The sequence below is a fragment of the Aedes aegypti genome, chromosome 3 (assembly GCF_002204515.2).
Source record: "Aedes aegypti strain LVP_AGWG chromosome 3, AaegL5.0 Primary Assembly, whole genome shotgun sequence".
NCBI classification, from domain to species: Eukaryota; Metazoa; Arthropoda; class Insecta; order Diptera; family Culicidae; genus Aedes; species Aedes aegypti.
This window is the reverse complement of record NC_035109.1, coordinates 374,461,278-374,480,862: the sequence shown is the minus strand read 5'-3', so window position 1 is coordinate 374,480,862 and position 19,585 is coordinate 374,461,278.

Here is a 19,585-nt window from a genome sequence, read left to right as displayed (position 1 = left end):
AACAAAACTTGTTATCAATGTGTTTCAAATGATAACACAATGAGATATTTATATGATATTTTCAGCATAAACTTTTGTTATCACGTTTGTTAAGTTGCCTGCTTATTCAACCAAAATGATAACAAACTATGTTATCAAATGCTTGTTATCGGATAACACAGCTTGTTATCATTTTGTTACCCAACTTTGCTCGGGTATGGAACCACATATAGATTCAAATACCGAACACTGTGTTCAATCTTTTTATATTCCGCACACCTTCATTCAAATTCCAAACAGTACGATACAAGGATCACTCTAAAAGTTCAACCAATATTTTTCCTTTGAATTTGACAAGGGTTTGTCGCGGAGTTATCCAATAAATTTCAAAAGAAAATATTAATGGAGTGTTACGTAGAACCTATGGAGCACTTGCTTAAGTCATTTTGACATACTTTTCCAGATATTTTTCCTAGAGTTCATCCAAAAATATTCCTTTGGAGAAATTCTTGGAAGATTATTTATTATGTTCTCTCACAAATTCCTATGAAATAATATTGTTGAGATTCCAGCAGAAATTTTCCCAAAGCTCACAAAACCTTAGATATTTGGAAAACATCAAAGGTTACTCATCAATTTGGCCTCGTATCAAGAGAAGCAGAAAATAAAGGCAAGTCTTGAAAAACATGTTTTGGAGCTAATCTAATAACATACACTAAATGAGTTCTTGGTGATGAGTTACAATTTAAAATGGGATTGTATTCAACATGAGTCAACACTTTAACAGAAACTTGCAACAAAATCTAAAACCAACCTCTTTGGAAAGATCGATGCAATTGGGTCCTGAAATCTTTAATGATTCCTTGTTATAATTCAATAATACAAAAGAGCATGTTCTTGCGACTACTTTGGCAGCTAAAAAAAACGACTATTTAAATATATTTAAACTTTATTTTCATAAATGGTTTCAAATATGGTCTTTCACACTTTTGATCATGTTTGACGTTCACTTTGTCGACAAAAATGCCACAGGGGTTTTAGTTATAATACTGGGGTTGTTCCTATCTGATATTTCGGAAGGGACAAAATATACTCAAAATTTGAGTTTAAATCAAGGGGTGTAACAAAACCTCAAAAACAGTAAAAAAAGTTTTTGAACTTAAACCAACGAAGCGTTTGGTACTAAAATTGGGATAGGGCTTTAGGACCCTGTTTATTGGAAATGAAAGAAGTACATTGGGGTCCGTGAACCGATAGATAATCAGATTGAAGAAAATCGAATAATATAGCCTATATATTTATTTATATTTTTATCTTGAACACAATATAAGAGCCAAGGAAAATTATATTTGTCTATTTTATATCGTTTGAGCCACTATAGGAACACATGTGCCTATAGTAGCACTATTTCTTTCAGCTTCAAGGTGCAGGCGAAACTTTTATCAAAATCATATTTTCACAAAGGTTTTATATTTTTACAATGAAAATAAAAAAGAACAAAGGATTTCGGGTGATGTAGGAAAATTCTTAATTTTCCCTTTATTCAATTAAAGTAAACAATAGGTGCAAAGGAGCAATTTTATTCGAAACTAATTATTTCAATTATTTTTGAATCAAATAGAATTGTAAATCAGTGGCGCATGGATAAAAAAGCTTCTGAGCTTCATAGCAAAAACTGTTTCGTTACGGTAGGTGCAGCTAATCGGACATGAAAGCCTTTAGTGTGACCAGAGACGAATTTCGTCTTTGGTGCGACTATAGGGGATTGTCTACTAAGGAAACATCCAACCTAGATAGTTCAAAAATTTCAAAGTTGTATATTTTTACTACCTAAGTGTTGCAAGAAAAAGTGATACTCCAATGAACAATTCTCACCATTTTTTCCCATAAATCTCCTTTTAAATAGGCCCAGACGTGCACAATCACCTCAGGAATCGTGCGTTGTACTTAGGTTTGATGGAGAATTTTATGTTATAATAACAGTCTAGCGGGGCACCGTGGACTCTCCAGTGCCCTACAATACAGTCGCTAGTTAGCTTTTGTTTGGAAGCTAAGCAGGCCAGGCGCGCGGTAATTAAACTTCCTCATATCGATCGGGGCTTCGAGTTCGAGATCGCGCGGTCGGTTCTCCAGTCACATACACTGGACAAAAACAAAACGCGCAAAACATGTGTTGCGTCCATTACATGTACAAAATGTCCCCGATATGAGCAAAGCAGGTTCACGGCGTGCGACACTAAACCGCATTAGTTTCGCTCGCGTTTTGCTCCGGCAGCTTATAGCAGCAGCGGCTTGTTTTGTCTGCGCTAATATGCGGCCACCCAATAATCATCATCATCGTCGTCGTGCGCAACTTCCACAGACCGCCAATCGCCAACTGTGGAACGAATGAACGCGGAAAAAAGTGCGAGTGTTGTGTTCTCCGTGATTGCTCCATAATGTAACCGCGTGGAAACTGGAATATGTTGCATTATTCAAAACAGCCGACGTGATCCAGAGTGGATTGACTGCCATTTTAATGCCAATATGTGGGCATATCAAGTATTGTGACAAGTCAATCTGGATTTCCTCAATAGTTAAACGTATGTAATTTAATTATATGCCATATTTAATGTTATACTCGGATTGATTTTATATTTCTCGCGTTCAGTATCATAAGGGCGTAACTGCAGTGATCGATTTCTCTTCATCGATTTTCTCTTTAGCTAATCACTTGGCCTGGCAAATGTTTTCGATCTCTTTTTTTTGACTCAGTAGAAAGTATTCATCATCCTTAATCGTACTGAATCGTAAAATGTTTTGAAAATCGATTGAGTTTCATGTAATAATGCAAAGAGAAAATCGACGAAGAGAAATCGATCACTGCAGATACGCCTGTATGATACTCAACGCGAGATTTTGTTCTTTTCAAACAAACCTGCCACGTCATATTGAGTGGAAGCCTTGTGAAGTGTGGCGAAAGCTTGAATAGGGCAAGAGTTTTTTTTTTAAGATTTCTAGCTCACTTCACAAAAAAGATGTGCTTAATGTCATGGTGGTTTGAATGCTATTCAAGTAAGAGACTTTTACTCCAAAGATTATACAAATCGATTGAGATTTGGAAAAGTTATGGCTATTTGTTGTTTTTAGACGTGAAAATTGTAATTTTCGGCCGAACTTTAATTACATGGAACAAAATGTAGATACAATCTTATTCGATTATTTATGTAAGGGCGTTTAACCTATCATGAGGATACGTTGCGGTGTATTAGTTTTGGCATGAATGCTTTGAAACCATTTTTGATTCATAGTCTTCATAGGTCGAATCAGCGAGGCAAATATAATCTCACAGAAAAAAAAAACAAAATTCCTAAAACTCACATATTATCTCTAAATTTAGCGAAATTTGTCTGATCGTGCGAAAAAAGTATCCATGTCTTTGCATAGTTTTACGAAAAACTGTCCTTTTTGGGTATTTTACAATTAAACCCGTTTTGTACAATTTAGTATGTACCTTTATGCGAACAATAGTTTATGGCTGTTACAACGTATGCCTGTCACTCGTTGGGGCCGAATGGTTTCAAATAATCTTGCTTCACTTTTTGCTGCGTTATTTGTAAAGTCACAATACTTGATTTGCAAAAAAGTTCTGGAGAGAAGCAACCTCTTCCAATGTAAAAACAAAGCACCAGAGCAGTAAAGGCGTCATAAAGTGGGCGTATTCTCACATGCTTCAGATACGTGTAAATCTTCAGCATTCTCATCGCCACGGGTAGCGCTGGAGCCTCTGTATAATTGCAACACCACAGTTCAATATAGCAACAATGCGCCACATGAAGCATGTACAGAAACGTGCAGTGCGTGATACTTTAATAACAACAAACCAAACACGGATTCCCCCTCGTGTTTACGTATGCCGTTCGATATGTGTGTAGGAACACTACAAAACAAATGCTCGTTACATCGCCGAATGATGATTATTAAACCGCGTGGTTTGCTTGTGACTTCATTCATCCCCCGCGCGAAAACTTCTTTCAAGGATTGCTATGGGGGTTTATTTCTATAACTCGTTCGCACCGGTAGTCCAAGTAGGCCGCACGATTTCGTTACCAATGCGCAGCTACCCAGTAATCGAACCTGTCAACGGGAGTATGGGCCCATAACAGGCTGGGCTGCAAGCAACGTTTGTCACGTTCATCACATCTCACATCTCGGCCTGCCAAGCTGCTGCTGCTATGGGTGCAATATGCAATCGTGCTGTCAAACCGGGAATCCATCCGCGGTAAGTAACTCGTTCTGGTTATAGAACGACCCAGACAAAAATTATTATTTAAATACAATAGGTTATATTGTAACATTTACATGCATTGTTTGAAACTAGAAGAAATATGTTTCAAATAGATGTTTTGATTTTTTGTCGGATCCTAGTAAAATATATGACAATATGTACTGCTAAAATTCTCAGGTGGAGCGATATACATAGATTGCTTAACCCCTCTACCGGCAGCACCATTTTTTACCACCAGAAAATATTCAAATCGCGATAAGGCTGATACAAATATTAATTTTCTTTTATGTCACCCCCCCCCCCTTCAAAAATCCGAATATTTTGAAGGGGAAAAAAAAGATTCATCATTTTTTTGACATCAGTTAGGTTTTATCCAATTTTTTTTTTTAAACAAGTAAAATAATGATCCAGAAAACGTTTGAAAAAAGTTTAACAACTATCGTTAAAAATAAAAATACGATTATTTTTTTCATTTTTATTTTTTTGTTCCTTATTTATTTTTATCCCCCCCTCGTAACTTCCAAGTGGTCTCGGACATAGAAGAAATTTAATATTTGTATCAGCCTAACTTGTAAGTTTCTCGATATTTTTGCACCTTTTTTAACAATTTATCAAAAAACTCATCAAGTTCATGAGTCCGTGTTGGTTGATATAAATTATTGGTGATCTGGTTTCGAAGATATTCCGATGTTCCTTGGAGGACCGACATTCTCCAAATAAAATGTTTTTGGCGGCTATTAAAATGGCAGGTAATAAGGAGCTACTTCGAAAATATCATAAAAATCGGTTGAATATACTTCCACTCGGCTGGTTAGCCGTAAAACCACGATTCATAATTAAAAACAAGTATTTATTGAGCAATGGACTCATGTTCCGTAACCGTTCGTTTGAGAACGTCGCGACCCATTGGAGCCCACATAATAGAAACCTCAGCCAGCGCAGTTGCTGGCTAGTGTAGTGTGCTATTTCCATACCTAAAAAATAATGCGCTCTCGGGCTAGGCATTGGATATATATAGAAAGCGTTGTGTTTGGATGGGCATCTAATAGGGTCTTAAAGCCCTGTCCCGATTTTAGTGCCAAACGCTTAAGTTTAGTCCAAAAGTACATGTTTACTCATTTTTTTAATGTTTTTCGTTTGCTCAAGTCAAAAAATATTTTTTTCAGATTTTCTCACACCCCTTGGCCTAAACTCAAATTTTGGGTGAATTTTGTTTTCCATGTTCCTTGCGAAATGTCCAATACGAACAACCCCAGTGTTAAAATAAAAACCCCTGTGGTGTTTTTGTCGACTAAGCGAACGTCAAACATGATCAAAAGTGTCAAGGTTCATTTATGAACCCAATTTTCAAATAAAATTTCTCTAAAAAATATTTTTAGAATTGTTTTGAAAACTGTATTTCTGAAAAGTTTTTTTTTCATTATTTTTTATAGTAATTTATTTTAGTATCAGCTCAAAGTTTCCTTCAGATATTACTTCAAAAATATCTTCAGGAGTTCTTTCCGTCATTTTTACGAATTTTCTAAGGAATCTTCTACAATTCAACTAGTATTTTCTACGGGGTTTTTCAAGAACTTCCTACAAAACTTTTGTTCAACATTTCTTTGAGTTTTCAACCTGAATTTTCTCTAAGAATACCTTTGAGAATTACTCCAGTGATTCCTTCAAGATTCCTTCAGCAATTCTTCCAGATTTTTTTTAGAGAATTTACTGTGAACATCATCAAATATTTTTTCATGGATGTCTTAAGGAAAATGTCAAGCATTTTTCCAGAAACTATTGAAGATTTTTTGTTAACCTGCAGGTATTTAGAAAGGTAATCGTGAAATAACATGTGATGCAACTTGATTAAGTTATATGTGTAGGGATTATTTTGTAACCATTGATTAACTCGTACAAGATTTATGGAAGACATCCTGGACTCTTGGGGAAATCTTGCTGACAAGTAAATATCGGACAAAATCGCTGAAACATTGTGATGGAATGATCGACTGAATCACTGGAATGATAACCGTAGTTCTTAGTAGCCGAGAAATTGCTCGAAAGAACTGCAAGAGTAATCCTTGAGGGAAATGCTGAAGAAATTAATAGAGAAATGTCTGGAACGATTTCAAGAGGAATCGCAGGTCTAAAATACTATGGAATTCCTGGAAGAAGCTTGAGCTTGATTGGCAGCCCATGGTTGCTACTCTTGTATCGCCGGATCAGCTGTATAAGTGCTGGTGATCTTCTATTTTTAGGAAACAATAGCACCTACCACATCCGAATGCAGACCAATGACGAGAAGCGGGAGGAATTGACAATGCATTAAACTGGCTCCTACAGAAGATCGGATATACCCCTCCCTGCATTTACGCCAGTTTATGCGGGAAGGTGTTAGTAAATTTATAGCAGAGAGGCTTTGCTGTTTGGTTAGCAGACTGCCTATGTATCAAGCGCAAGGAAAAATGGAAGCGTAGGGTAAATGTTTTAAGCTTTCTGAAACTTTTAACAATAAATAAAGTACAGTAAACTTTCCATAACTCGATATTAAAGGGATCATTAAGTTAGGGAGATATCGAGTTATAGAAAACAAAACTAGTACAACCATTGGCGTAAATACGAGGGGCTAGGGGGGGGGGGGGGGGGCTTAGACCCCCCTAGATAAGTTTCAGCCCCCCTAGAAAATTTTAACTCTCATGCTAAGTATACGCTTTACTTAAGGGATTTTTTCGATCAGAAGGGTCAAGCCCCCTCTAGATTTGAGTTCAAGTTACGCTAATGAGTACAACTGCGATCCAAGGGACCATCGAGGTAGCCATGAAAACCAACGTGTACTATGGTTCTTCAAATCGATATCGAGATACAGCATATCGATTAAGGAAGAGTTGACTGTATAGACTTATGGTTCACCAAGCATTAGTTGTACGGTGTTTGAATGAGTTCAACCATAACATTAATTGAAAAATTTTATTAGGGACGTCATCTGAGATGAAATCCGATTGGTCCCCATGCAACGACACCGCGCAACGCCTACTGATGCAGTCTCGATTATTTGAATGCAACAAAGTTCTTGTTTTTTCCCGGTTGAACGTGCGGCAAATTGCGAAATGTGCCCAGAACCTCACAACGAACGGTGACATGCTTTGTGAGCTTTGTTGACGGTTCGGTCATGAATCAGTGCAGTCAATCGATTTGATGCGAAGTTTGTAAACTCCCCGGGAAAGGAGCGATAAGACAATCGCATTTGTTGTACCCTCTGGAACAAATGCCAGTATCAACATTTCGTCGGCAGCAAACACTTCTAAACGGCTTAATGTGTGTTTAAGTTCTATTTTTATTCCGCCTTAATAACTTTCAATCATCGACCAATTAAGACAACATCATTGGGCTTCCGAGAACGAATCCAAGTCAATTTATCTTTAACTGGTTTATTGCCGTCTTTTGATTACGATCAACTATAAAACACGATGTTGTTGAATCGCTGATTTTACATTGACGATCTTTGCTGCATACATATGTAGGTAGAATGTTGAAAAATAATAATTTTTTTAAATTGAATTGAAACCATCCAGCGTTGTACCATTTGTACCAGCATTATATTCATTTCTTATATCTAGGTACTCAATGTTAGGCAACACTATCGTTCCAATTTGGTAAAACTAAATTAAGCTTTTTTTTTAACATTTCGGTTACATTACATTTGCCGCAGTAGTTGAAAATTTGTACAGGTGAGTTGATTTCACCTGCTTATAAGAGAAAAAATTCTTATATTCAACTTAACCTAAATATATAACGCATTTATCAGGGCAATAGAAGATTGCAACAATTTTTGACTAAATTTATTGATACTTTTTAACATTTGTTTCAATATTTCAACGTTGGATATTCTATGTAATTCATTAGTACTTCACCAGGGAGGCAGCTTCAGAATCATTTTCAGAATATTATTTTGAATCGTCTGCAGAGCTTTCGTCCTGATAACTGCCCATAATCGCATATTTGTAACATTCGACAAAAGTAGGCATTGAAGAATTGGAGTACTAAGTGTGTATTTTTTGTTAGTATGGGATGAAACTAAAATTTCTAAAATTTATCTATTGTAATTAGTAATGTGACAAAACAACTTGTTTTTGTGTTTATGAATTGATGACATTCAACGATATTAACTCGAAATTGTTAAAAATGTTGACTGTGACAAATATGCATTCATGGGCAGTGACGTGCACTGCTGTGGACATTTCATTCAAATCGGTCCAAGTCGTTTCAAAGGTTTTTAATTCTTTTCTGATTTTTTTTGTAAAGTAATTGGATATTAAGTTAGTGACTTTATTCCCTAAAACATATGTTACGATACAAATAACTTGCCTGACTGCAAATATATTATAGAAGAAGATACAACTTCACACGAACCCCCATTAGCAGAACCAGCAGACATATTTTGTAGTCGCTCATCCGTACTGCCGCAAGAAAACGCATCATCTTCAGAGAAAGATCAAGTCCTCTAGGTGAAGAAGATTTCACAACTTCACTCGTGTGTCCGCTATAAAGCCACCTCAAGGTTAACCGGCCACTTTAAGCCGCATCCTCCTCGTTCGTCATCTCCCAAACCCATCAGCGTGCGTCTCGGACATGTTTCCCGCTGAGCAACAACCAAACAACAACGACGGTCAATAACTATCGGATCGAATCACTATTGATGGCTCACTGCTTGATCTCCACTGCGAATCGGTAAACGGATCTTGTTCGAAAACGCGTGTGTTGCAGCAAGTGAATTTTCAATTTCTTTCGTCATACGAAACCGATGGTTTTTTGTTGTTGCGGATGGATCCAAACTTTGGCACCCAATTGATTGCACGGCTCCCCCAAGGTCCCCTAATAACCATCGAATGGACGACGTAGTGAAGTCAATCCGTTCTGCAGCGTCCGGCGGTCGAAGACGCACACTGGGGTGGAACGCTGTTTCCGATGACCAAAACTTCTAGTTCTTCGGATGTGCATCCCAGAGCAGCGTTTCCCAACCGGGGTGCAATAAAAGGTATTAATTTCGTTGAAACTCGAAAAGTTATAAATAGTTTTAACAAATCTTCGAGCTTTTAAGTGGAATGAAAAATCTAATTTAGTACCTGAGGCGAGACTCGCGGAGACGGTCTTCTTTTTCAGTGATTGCTAAGTTTATTCTTATTCCACTCTGTGTTTACATCAATCATGCACAAGCCGTTCAAACCCTCACATGAACATCCCAGCAAACAAACATTGCGTTTGCATTACACCGAAGCATAAATAGCCTTCTGAGTGAAATTTCATGCCAGCAAACGTGGCAGACATTAAGAATAACTAGTGTGTTTGGATTTATCAGCATCTGCAGCATCTGGGCTGCAATTGACGTGGACATTTTTTCTCAACGCGAGTCTCTCTCAGTTTAATACTATTTAGTATTCCACTAGAGTTTGTATCCTTTGACAGATACGGGTATTTCAACTTCAACAGTAAAGCCGTCTTCAGTATATCATGTACTAGACTCTACCAGATTTTATCAAAGAGAACCGTTCAAAAGTGATCTATTGCGTGATATAGGCATAATCGTCTCTAATTCCAAAATGTGTAACCGAGAAAAACGCATTCAAAGATTTTATTACAAACGGATAAAAAACTGATTCCCCAGTCATGATTTACAAGCCTTGTTGCTTCGATATGATATCAGGAAGACAAGTCATGGTTCCTGGAGTCATAATCATGATTCTTCATAAGCGTAACATCCACAGTGACAACACTAAGCGGTGCGCTTTGCTTTAAGTCATTCGTATCGATCACCCACAATTCTCGCCGTGTTGAATTGGTGGTGGCTCCCAAACCGAAGGTTCGAATCTCGCTCTGACAATATTAGTTTTTTTTTATTTTCAGTTTCGAGTATTCGATGCATGATTTCGAGTAATCAACTACAAACAACATAATGCTTGTGTTGCGTTACGGCAATCTGACTCATGATATCATGGGTCCGAATCATCAATTTTCATGAGATTTACCAGGTTTGTGATAAATTTAAGAACAATCGTTGCAATAGTATTAAGAATAGCGTGTACATTAGACTAAGAGTTTGTATTATGGGAAAAAGTAAATTCAAAGTGGGACTGTTATGCTTACTGACAGAGGCACGTCCACGTTCGAAACCATGGGTAGGACAAACGTTGGCAAATATTATTAAACCCTATGGATTCCTAAACTGCATATTGAGAACTACTATGTTTATATTTATATATTTATATCTATTTCGTCTTTACAGGGCCGGTAGCGACTGAGTACCTTAAAAATAAGATATTAACGACCTGTTGGGGTCCATTCACAAATGTCATAACGCTAGAGGGGGTGGGTGGGTGTCCTAACGATGTTACGGTCCATACAAAAATTGATAACATTCATACGAAAAGCGTTACAAGGGGTGGTTGGGTGATCAAAATGGCCAATTTCAGCGTTATGAAATAAATGAATGAGCCTTTGCCTGTAAAAAGAGGCCTAAAAGGAATCAAAAAGAGACTAAAAACAAGAAGCTAGGAAACAAAATGAAACCCAATTGGAATCAGGAAATAAAAGTTTGATTTTTCATACCATCAGAGCAGATAGTTCTCTAAGATCTAAGACTTTTTTGAGAATTCCTCGTAAAATTACTGCTCGTATTACTGTATGTGTTATTTTTTCATCAGAAATTAGTGCAAGTATGTTTAGATATTACTTCGGAATTTTATAAAGGTGTACATTTAGCTATTGTTTGAACTATTATTTCCCAAGGAATTTCTCCAAAAAATTTGCTAAGGATGCCTCATAAAATCAGCCTTTATTTTCCCAAGAAGTACCATAGAAATGGAATTTCTCCAAAGATTATTTCGAAAATCATAAAAACTCCTCCAAAAATTCTTTGAGATATTTTTCAAGAAAGGCATACTTTCTCCAAGATTTTATCCAGTTATTAATCCTGGATTTTCTCTGGGACATCCTCCTGGTCAGAACATCTTCTAAAATTCAATTTATAATTTCTCCAGAAATGCCTCCAGGAAGTTCTAGTAGGGATTTCCTATGAAATTGTAAATCAGGATTTATATAAAATTTTAACTAGAATCTTATCTGAAGATATCTTCAGCAATTGCTCGAGAGTTTTCTTCTAAGGATCCTACAGAAATTCCTCCTTAGATGTTTTTTTTTTTCAGAATTACTTCCAGAAATTACTCCAGGAAATGCTTAGAATTTATTTCTGAAAAATAAATCCGCGAGGTATTTCTGAAGAAAATTTCAAAGTAGCCTTTTAAACCTGTGTAAGTTTTGAAGTAATTAAGGATGAATTATAAAAGAACTCCGGATCTTTCAAAGAAGTGTAAGAAGATTTCATAGATAATTTGCTGAGATAATCGAAACTACAACCAATCCAATCTCGAAAGAAATTATGCAGGAATGATTGGAGGAATTATTGGGAAAATTGTTGCAGTATTAACTGGTGTGAGAACTTAAATATACTTTTTAAAGTTGCATGGGAATGTTTTGAGAAACATTTTAAGCAATATTGGGAAAAATGTGGGGGAAATATTTGGATTGAATGCTGGAGAATACTTGGATGAAATGCTAGATAAATTCTTAGAAAAAATAGATTTGTTCGAGGGGTTCAATGAATTCTTGGTTTCCTGGGAGGAAACGTAGATGAATTCTTGAAGAAATTCACATGAACAAGCGGAGGAATTTTTGCAGTGTTTCTTGAGAAATCCCTCAAGCTATTTTTTCACAAATTCTGGAACCTTTGTATGATTCCTCTCGAGAAATTCTGTGCAAATCTTCAGAAGATCTCCTACAGTAACAAGTGGAGAATTTGGTTAAGGGGTTAATGAAAACATGTCTGGAGGAAATTCAAGGATAGTTTAGAAAAAAAGAAAAAAAAAAAAACAAAATAATACCTGAGGAAATTGATGGAGGCAATAGATTTGGAGTTCTCAGGGATTTCCTAAAGCAAGTTCTGGAGAAATTCTCCTAAGCATACTTTGAAAAATTGCTGGAAAAAAATCCTTCTAGAATTGACAAAGAAATTTCTAGAAGAATTTGAGGAGAGATCCCTTTAGAAGACCCTGAAAGTATTCTAAATAAAATAACTATTGATTTCTGAAGATTTGAGATATAGTCTCTGAATCTTTCTCTGGGGGCTGTACAATTTTGCATTAGGATCCAATGCAAGCAAAATATTAAAAAAGAAACTTTAGAGACCATTTTGGTTTAAACAGAGACTGCAGTAAATTTCCTTTCAAGTAGAGAATTTTAAGAGACTTGCATTAAAATAAAGACCCGAGAATATTTTTTTTTCGAGAACTATTTAACAACTACTTCGAGAAATTTCTATGGCAACTCGGAATCAGCCAAGAACTTGTTGACTGAAAATCGACAAGAGGTTGTTGCAATGTTTTGATAGATTATGTCAAGAGTAACCGCACGTTCAGAAATCGCTGGCACCATCACAGCCGTGCTTTGTATAACACGATGCGATTGGTCTTAGATTAATCCATAGCAACTTCCAAAGAATAGTCAAGAATTTTCTGATCTTGGAAGCGAACCAGCCTGTGGCTAAAAGCCTCACTAATAAAGAAAAAAGAAAAAAAATCTGATCATTCTCTTTTGATGTTTTAAAAACTTCTCATGAATTACTTCCAGCAATGCTCACGGAACATATACAGGGCTTATCGTTGATATTTTTAAGAAACCATTCATTGATACATTCAGAAATACCACAGAAGATTGCTCCATTAGTTTTCCTAACATTAAAGAAATTTCTTGTAACAATTCTAACAGTTAGTTTCCCAAGCCTTGCACTTTAGGTATTTTAAATCGTTCTTCACACGGGCCAGGATTTTTCGGGAGTCATGCACAAACCATGTCACGCTTCACTAGGCATGACAAACCATGAAAACTCTTGTAGTATCTTTCATTCTCCATAAAAACAAGTAAGTTGATCGAGTTTGTATGTATGTTGAACAAATGATATATAGTTTAATTTATTTTTCAAGTTTTCTGCTGATCTGATTCTGTTGAATCGTGGGTAGGACAATCCTTTGATTGTCCTACCCAGGTTTTTTTGTGCGTAGTACATGTCCTACCTGTCCTACCCACTTCCCACGCCACTGCTTACTGAGATACCTATCTAACCTTGATACTGTAGCAGTTTGTGATAGTCATTACTGTTTTTTCTTGAGTGTAGCGGTAGGAGTGTGAATTGTGCTGAATTGTTGAAAAGGAAGTTGTAGGATGGTCGAGATTTGAGCAGAAGACATCCAGTACGGACAGAAAGAGAATAGCCAGATTATGTATGGCAGACATTTTTGTAATCGGGAAAATTTTCATTCTAATAAAGTTAATTCGTTACGAAAACGTGAAAATTCGGATGCATTAATACATTGATGGCTACAGCGTCACGCCATTGCCGGGCGCATTGTAGAGCTCCATCTTCGTCGATTTTGGGCGATACTCCCCAGACAACCAAAATGTACGTATAACGAACTCACCTGGAGGCTTTATATGTGCAATATTTCACTTATAAGATGTCGCGAAAAGGCCTTCTACGTACAAAAGTGGAGGCGATATGCGTGCATATACTATGTGATGAATAATAACATACAATGCGAGTGTATAAATATTCCACCGAGCAAACCTGTGATCTTATGCGACTTAACTTATGATAACAAATGTCGATTTGACAGCTGCTACGGATTGATTCGACTTACTTTGTACGAGTGTACGGGACGAAACAAAATGTACAAATGAACACAGAGAAGAAGTGTTTTATGCGAGAAAGCTCATCAATCTGACGAGTTTATCAACGGTGTTTTGCGAGTTTGAAATAATTAGTATGAATAAACGAGTTGTAACATGAACTTTCATGCGATTTCTGGTTTTCTGGGTTATCTGGTTGCCCCGAACGTTTAGGGTCACCCGGTCCTCTTCCACTGTCTACAGCCAGCGTACTCGTTGTTTTCCTGGGTCTCTACTGCATAATATTTTCGCAATTTTTTCTTCCGACATTCGCACTAAGTGATCAGCCCATAGAAGTCTACCGTATTTCACATACTTAATAATAATCGCATCTATCTACTCTTAATACAACTCGTGATTCATGCGTCTGGGCCACACACAATTTTCGAGTTTCTCACCGAGTATTTTCCGCAGCACTTTACGCTCGAAAACATCAAAGGCTTTCCGGTCTGTCTCTTTCAACGTCCCGTGCCTGTAGTGAGCCACCGGAAGAATCAATCTTTTATAAATTATGCCTATAGATTTACATATAGGGTTTTTGATGATTTTTACACATGATGGTAACATTGATAGTACGACCGGTCTAACGTATAGATTGTACTGAATGTTAAGGATGTTTATCCTCAAGACTATGCGGAGGTACTTGATGAAGGCTCAAGTGACATATGCCAGAAGAGCCGCATGTGGGAAATTGTAGAAATGCGAAAACTATTGTTTGTCTATTTGATTATCCCTGCTCATTGCAGTGGAAAAAAAATCACCAGAAATATTTTCAGCTTCTCTTCTAACAAAAAATCAAGAAATTAATAAGTATTAGGTATTATTGAGACTACTACAGGATGATCTTCAACCTCAGCAGGTGAATCAGATGTTTCATGCAAAGATTCTCTATCGAGTTCGTTAGTAAATCGTTCCACAAGTTACAGGAATTTTACTCCTCCTTTTTTTAGATTATTCAGATAATTTTACTATATCTTCTGGGCTAATATCAGATAATACTTCCGTGGGTTAATGCTGGAAATTTCTCAAACTTTGCTACAATAATTTCTAAAGTAATTTATCTAGCGAATTTTCCAACGATGTTCATAAGAGTTCCTTAGAAATATTTTTTTAGGATTCTATCAAAATGAATTGAAACTTAGAATTTCTCAAAGGATAAATCTAGAAATTATTCGAAATTTATTAGGCGATTAAATCAGAAGTTACCACACGCTTCTATAGAAGAATACCTTCAGGGACACTTCCAAAAATTACCAAAAAATATTTTATAAAACCTTACACTATTTTTAAGCCTACTTTACTTCACATTTTTGAAATCCCAGATATCCGTAGCGGTAAACACACATCTATTCCGCAAGATCAAGCCAAGGGTCGTGGGTTGTGATCTTTTCGTAATGGAAATTTTCTCGACTACCCAGATTTTAGAGTCTTTTTATATCTGCCACACGTTATGCTCATAAGCCCACTAAGCTGAGAAGCAGATTCTGTCCCAGTTGGGACATAGCGCCTTAATCTTGAACTCGGAGGAACTTTTCCTACAATTCTTCAATGATTTCTGCTATAGATGTTTATTCTTAAGAAATTTTAAGGTATTTATTTAAGAAATCTTTTATACTTTTAATCGATTTTTGAAAATATATCTTCTATTCACATTTTATCAATTTCTACTGTCAATGGATTTACTCGATCCCTTAAGAAATTTTTGGAGTTATCTTTAGATGAATTCTATTTTCTTCCTTGAAAAATATCTGGAAACATACAAAAATTTCTTTGGGAATCTCTTTAGATTCTCTTTAAATAATAGTTACATTTAAAAGACATTTTGGAGAAAAAAAAACTGAAGGTGTGATTATTGAAATTATTAAAGGCATATTCATTGGAATCCTTGAACTTTTAGAGAAGACAAAAGATTAACAATAAACAAAGTAGAATAGAGTAGAGTCTATTTAACCACCTCTTCAAGAACTCATGCACGAAAAAAAAATCTGTGGTAAAACTTACTATTTTAGCTGAACGCCCATTCTTGAAACTACCATGGAATTTCAGACCAATTTATTATGTTTATGGTCCATCCCATCACATTACTGGTACATTTGACAGAAATAATTTACAACAATCTGATTTCGACTACAGACATGGTGAAATCAAGCGCATTTCTGGTCTGCTGAAAATTGCCGGTGCGAGCGCATAAGTTAACCCCCTAAAATGGTAGTTTTTAGAAATTTCTTACAAATATTTGTAGTATTTGAAAACTCATCGATTTGAGGAAGAAATTGTGGTAAGATTACTGAGAAAATTCTTGAAAAATGTTGGTAATATCTAGAAGAATTCCTCAAAGGCTCTTGAAAGATAATTCTAAGTATTTATGAATAAATTTGTTTTAAGATAACCAGTAGTTTAGCTGGCAAGATTCAGTAGTTTAGCTGATAATATTCATCACGATGCTTTGCAAAATCTGTGGCGGACTCAGGGCGAAACCAATGGATGCTGTCTGGTGAGATTTTTGGCATACGCCTATATTTTTAATTAACTTCAAATATTTTTCAAAAAGTTTCTCTTGGTGAGGTTGTTTAAGGTGAATATAAATAGAAGCCACACCTCAATAATCTAAAAGAGCACAAATCTAGAGTACCAGACAGCTAAACACTTGACCGTTTGGTCACTCACTGGTGGGTGGTGCGATCAAGTTTTGCAGCATAATTTGTTATTAGTTTAATCAGAGCCTTTAAACGTTAAATACGGGTCCATTGCTTTGTCCCATGAATCCTCCTTCACTAGTGGCCAATCCGGTCAACGGCTACTGATACTGAGGTTGACTTTTAGGTTTTTTCACTTGACGTTTCAAATCAGCTGATCCAGAAGCTCTTTGACAGTTCTTCTTTGAAAATAACAGGCTCGTGTTAGCACCGGTCCTCCACCGATGTAAACAAATGCATAGACGGACCTGTCACATGAAAAGGCCTATAGGCTGGTCTCTACCCATCGTTGAAAGCTGTTAGGGAGGGAAAGAAAACACTGTAAATTTTGTAATTAAACTACAAAATAGTTAAGAGCAAAATACTTACCGTTGCGTACTGACCGGTTACGCCGGTGGCTTATGCGGTGCAATGTAGTATCGATACGCGGACGGATCAGTTACCATCAGATTGCAGCAGTTGGGATACCGTTCGTACCCCCGCAGGAGGCACAGGATGGCTTAAAATTTTCCCCGGTTGTGTTTTGCCGGGTTGTTGTATGGCTCCAGCAGCCGACAACAACGGAAAAAGACGGTAAAGTTCCACAAATACACTACATTTTTCAACCACAGGGATTATTTTTCCTCGCGAACCAAAACAAAACAACATTTTTGACAGAGTAAAAGCTAAGTTCGAAATTCTCACTTACTCTGAGTAAACTATCGTTTTATTGGTTTTATTCATACGGTTTTGAGTAAATGCTCAGAAAATTTACTTTGCTCAAATCGGGTTGAGCATGGGCAAGTACTCGGTTTTATTCATGTGACCTAATGCGACATCACAGAAATTTTGGTGAATGAATTATAGCCCTCTTAACATACTATACATTCGATATGGGAATGATCAACTTCTAAAAAATTGTTCTTAAATGTTTGGCACTGGGGGAACAGGCTAAAACAATTTTGTGGAAGGAAAATTATTTCAACTTATTATTAATTTAATTTGCTTTTGAACTAGGACACAAGGCTTAAGAAACTAAATTGTTTCAAATTACTTTGTCGAAGACATCAAACCTCTATAATGCATATCCAGCGAACTATAGGTTTTTGGCCGTCGAAAACAGCGAGCTGACCCAGTGTGCGAGGGTGGTGGAAATAAAGATCGCGACGAAAGATTTGTTCGTCGAGAGGAAAAGCCACAAGCGACTGACTTTGTACCGATGCTGCAGCGCATTGCAGTGAATATTAATTTTGCACGGTCGACCCCACGGCCCCTCGGTTGATTAGTCAAACCCTGGCCAGGCGAAAGCCATTTGGTTCCAATTTCAGGGTCACGCACGACGTCGAACAAAATTCATTGGAAAGAAGAAAAGAGGTCCCAACCGAGCGTGCTTTGCGTTGCATCTTCGTTTTTTCGGCCACTTCAAATTCGATGGTCATCCGTTCGCCGAATAGATGTTGCGCGTTAAGGTGAAGATAAATCGAAGCCAAACCTCAAATTTTCGAAAGCACGGATCTGGAGAACCGAACACCCGTTTGAGCTGAAAACTTAATCGATTGGTCACCACCAGCGAGTGACCAATCGATTAAGTTTTCAGCTTAAACGGATGTTTGGTTCTCCAGATCCGTGCTCTTGAAAATTTGAGGTTTGGCTTCGATTCATCGTCACCTTAATTGCCCATGTTCGCATAATCGACGTAAGCGCCATTATGACTAAAATGCATTTTCCGTGGCTCTGCATTCTAAATTATAAGAGGAAATAGGATTGGCATGAGTATATACACTAACTTATCCGAACAAATACACGTTTTGCCTTGCTTTTGTTTGGATAGTTTGGCGTATAAACCCTATAAACCAGTTTTTTATAGTTACTGTGTTTACCTCAATTCAAGCATATAATCGTTCATCAAACTTACTGATTGGGCGCATTAAATGATGTGTGCGTTTTTAGATGATTAAAGTATCGAATTGATTAAAAAAAATCTCATCCTTGAATTGTAATATTTAGCAAATGCACACATTAATCAGGTCCGTCGCACTCGGGCTCAGATTGGGTACCACTTCTAGTACTGCATTCGGTCCCTCGGTAGTGCAAAAGGTACCCAAGTTTGACACATCGCAGTACACTTTTCACGCCATTCTAGATTACCTTATGAGCCATAAAATTTTGGGCATTTGCAAGGGACATGAAGGTCTTTAATTTGTCTTTGCATTAATGATTGAAATTGTTAACAGCAGTGACCAGACTCATTTCCCCGAAATTCGAATTGTGAAGCCATGAACTGTTATAACTGCAAGTTATAACTGCAACTGTTATAATGCAAGAATGCAGTCGAGAACAAAACACGTATTTTTCTAGCAGTGATAGTGCTGGTGGTTACGTCGACCATGTAAAGAAGGGCAGTTTAGTAATCTTATGGCGTTACGGGGCTCAACATAGTAGGCATCAATCTCACGTATCGAATGGCCAAGCAGCCAACAGCATTCGCATGAGTGGCACACGTTGTGTGTGGTCGATTCAACTGCGGCAAACAACCAACGCCAACTGCGACCGGTTTCAAATTTTGCACGCTTGCTTTTGGCAGTCAAAAATATTTACAAATTCGTCGCTTAGCTGTGCGGAATGCGTAATTACTTATGCCGATTGCCGTTGCTGCTGGATATATGGAGAACATCTCCTACCGCATTCAAGAGTGTGAATGAACGAAAGGTTTACGTCTTTTGCTGGGCCGAAATGTTTACTAAACAAAAAAGTATAATGAAAACACGATTCTAGAGGAAGTCTTCAGTTAGAGCGAGAATTTGACACCGTAGTTGCCGTTGCCGCTGTGGAACATTTTACGGCTGCTGTAGGTCTACTTTACTTCCAAGGGTGTCCCAAAAAGAACGTTTGCAAATGCAATTTAGAG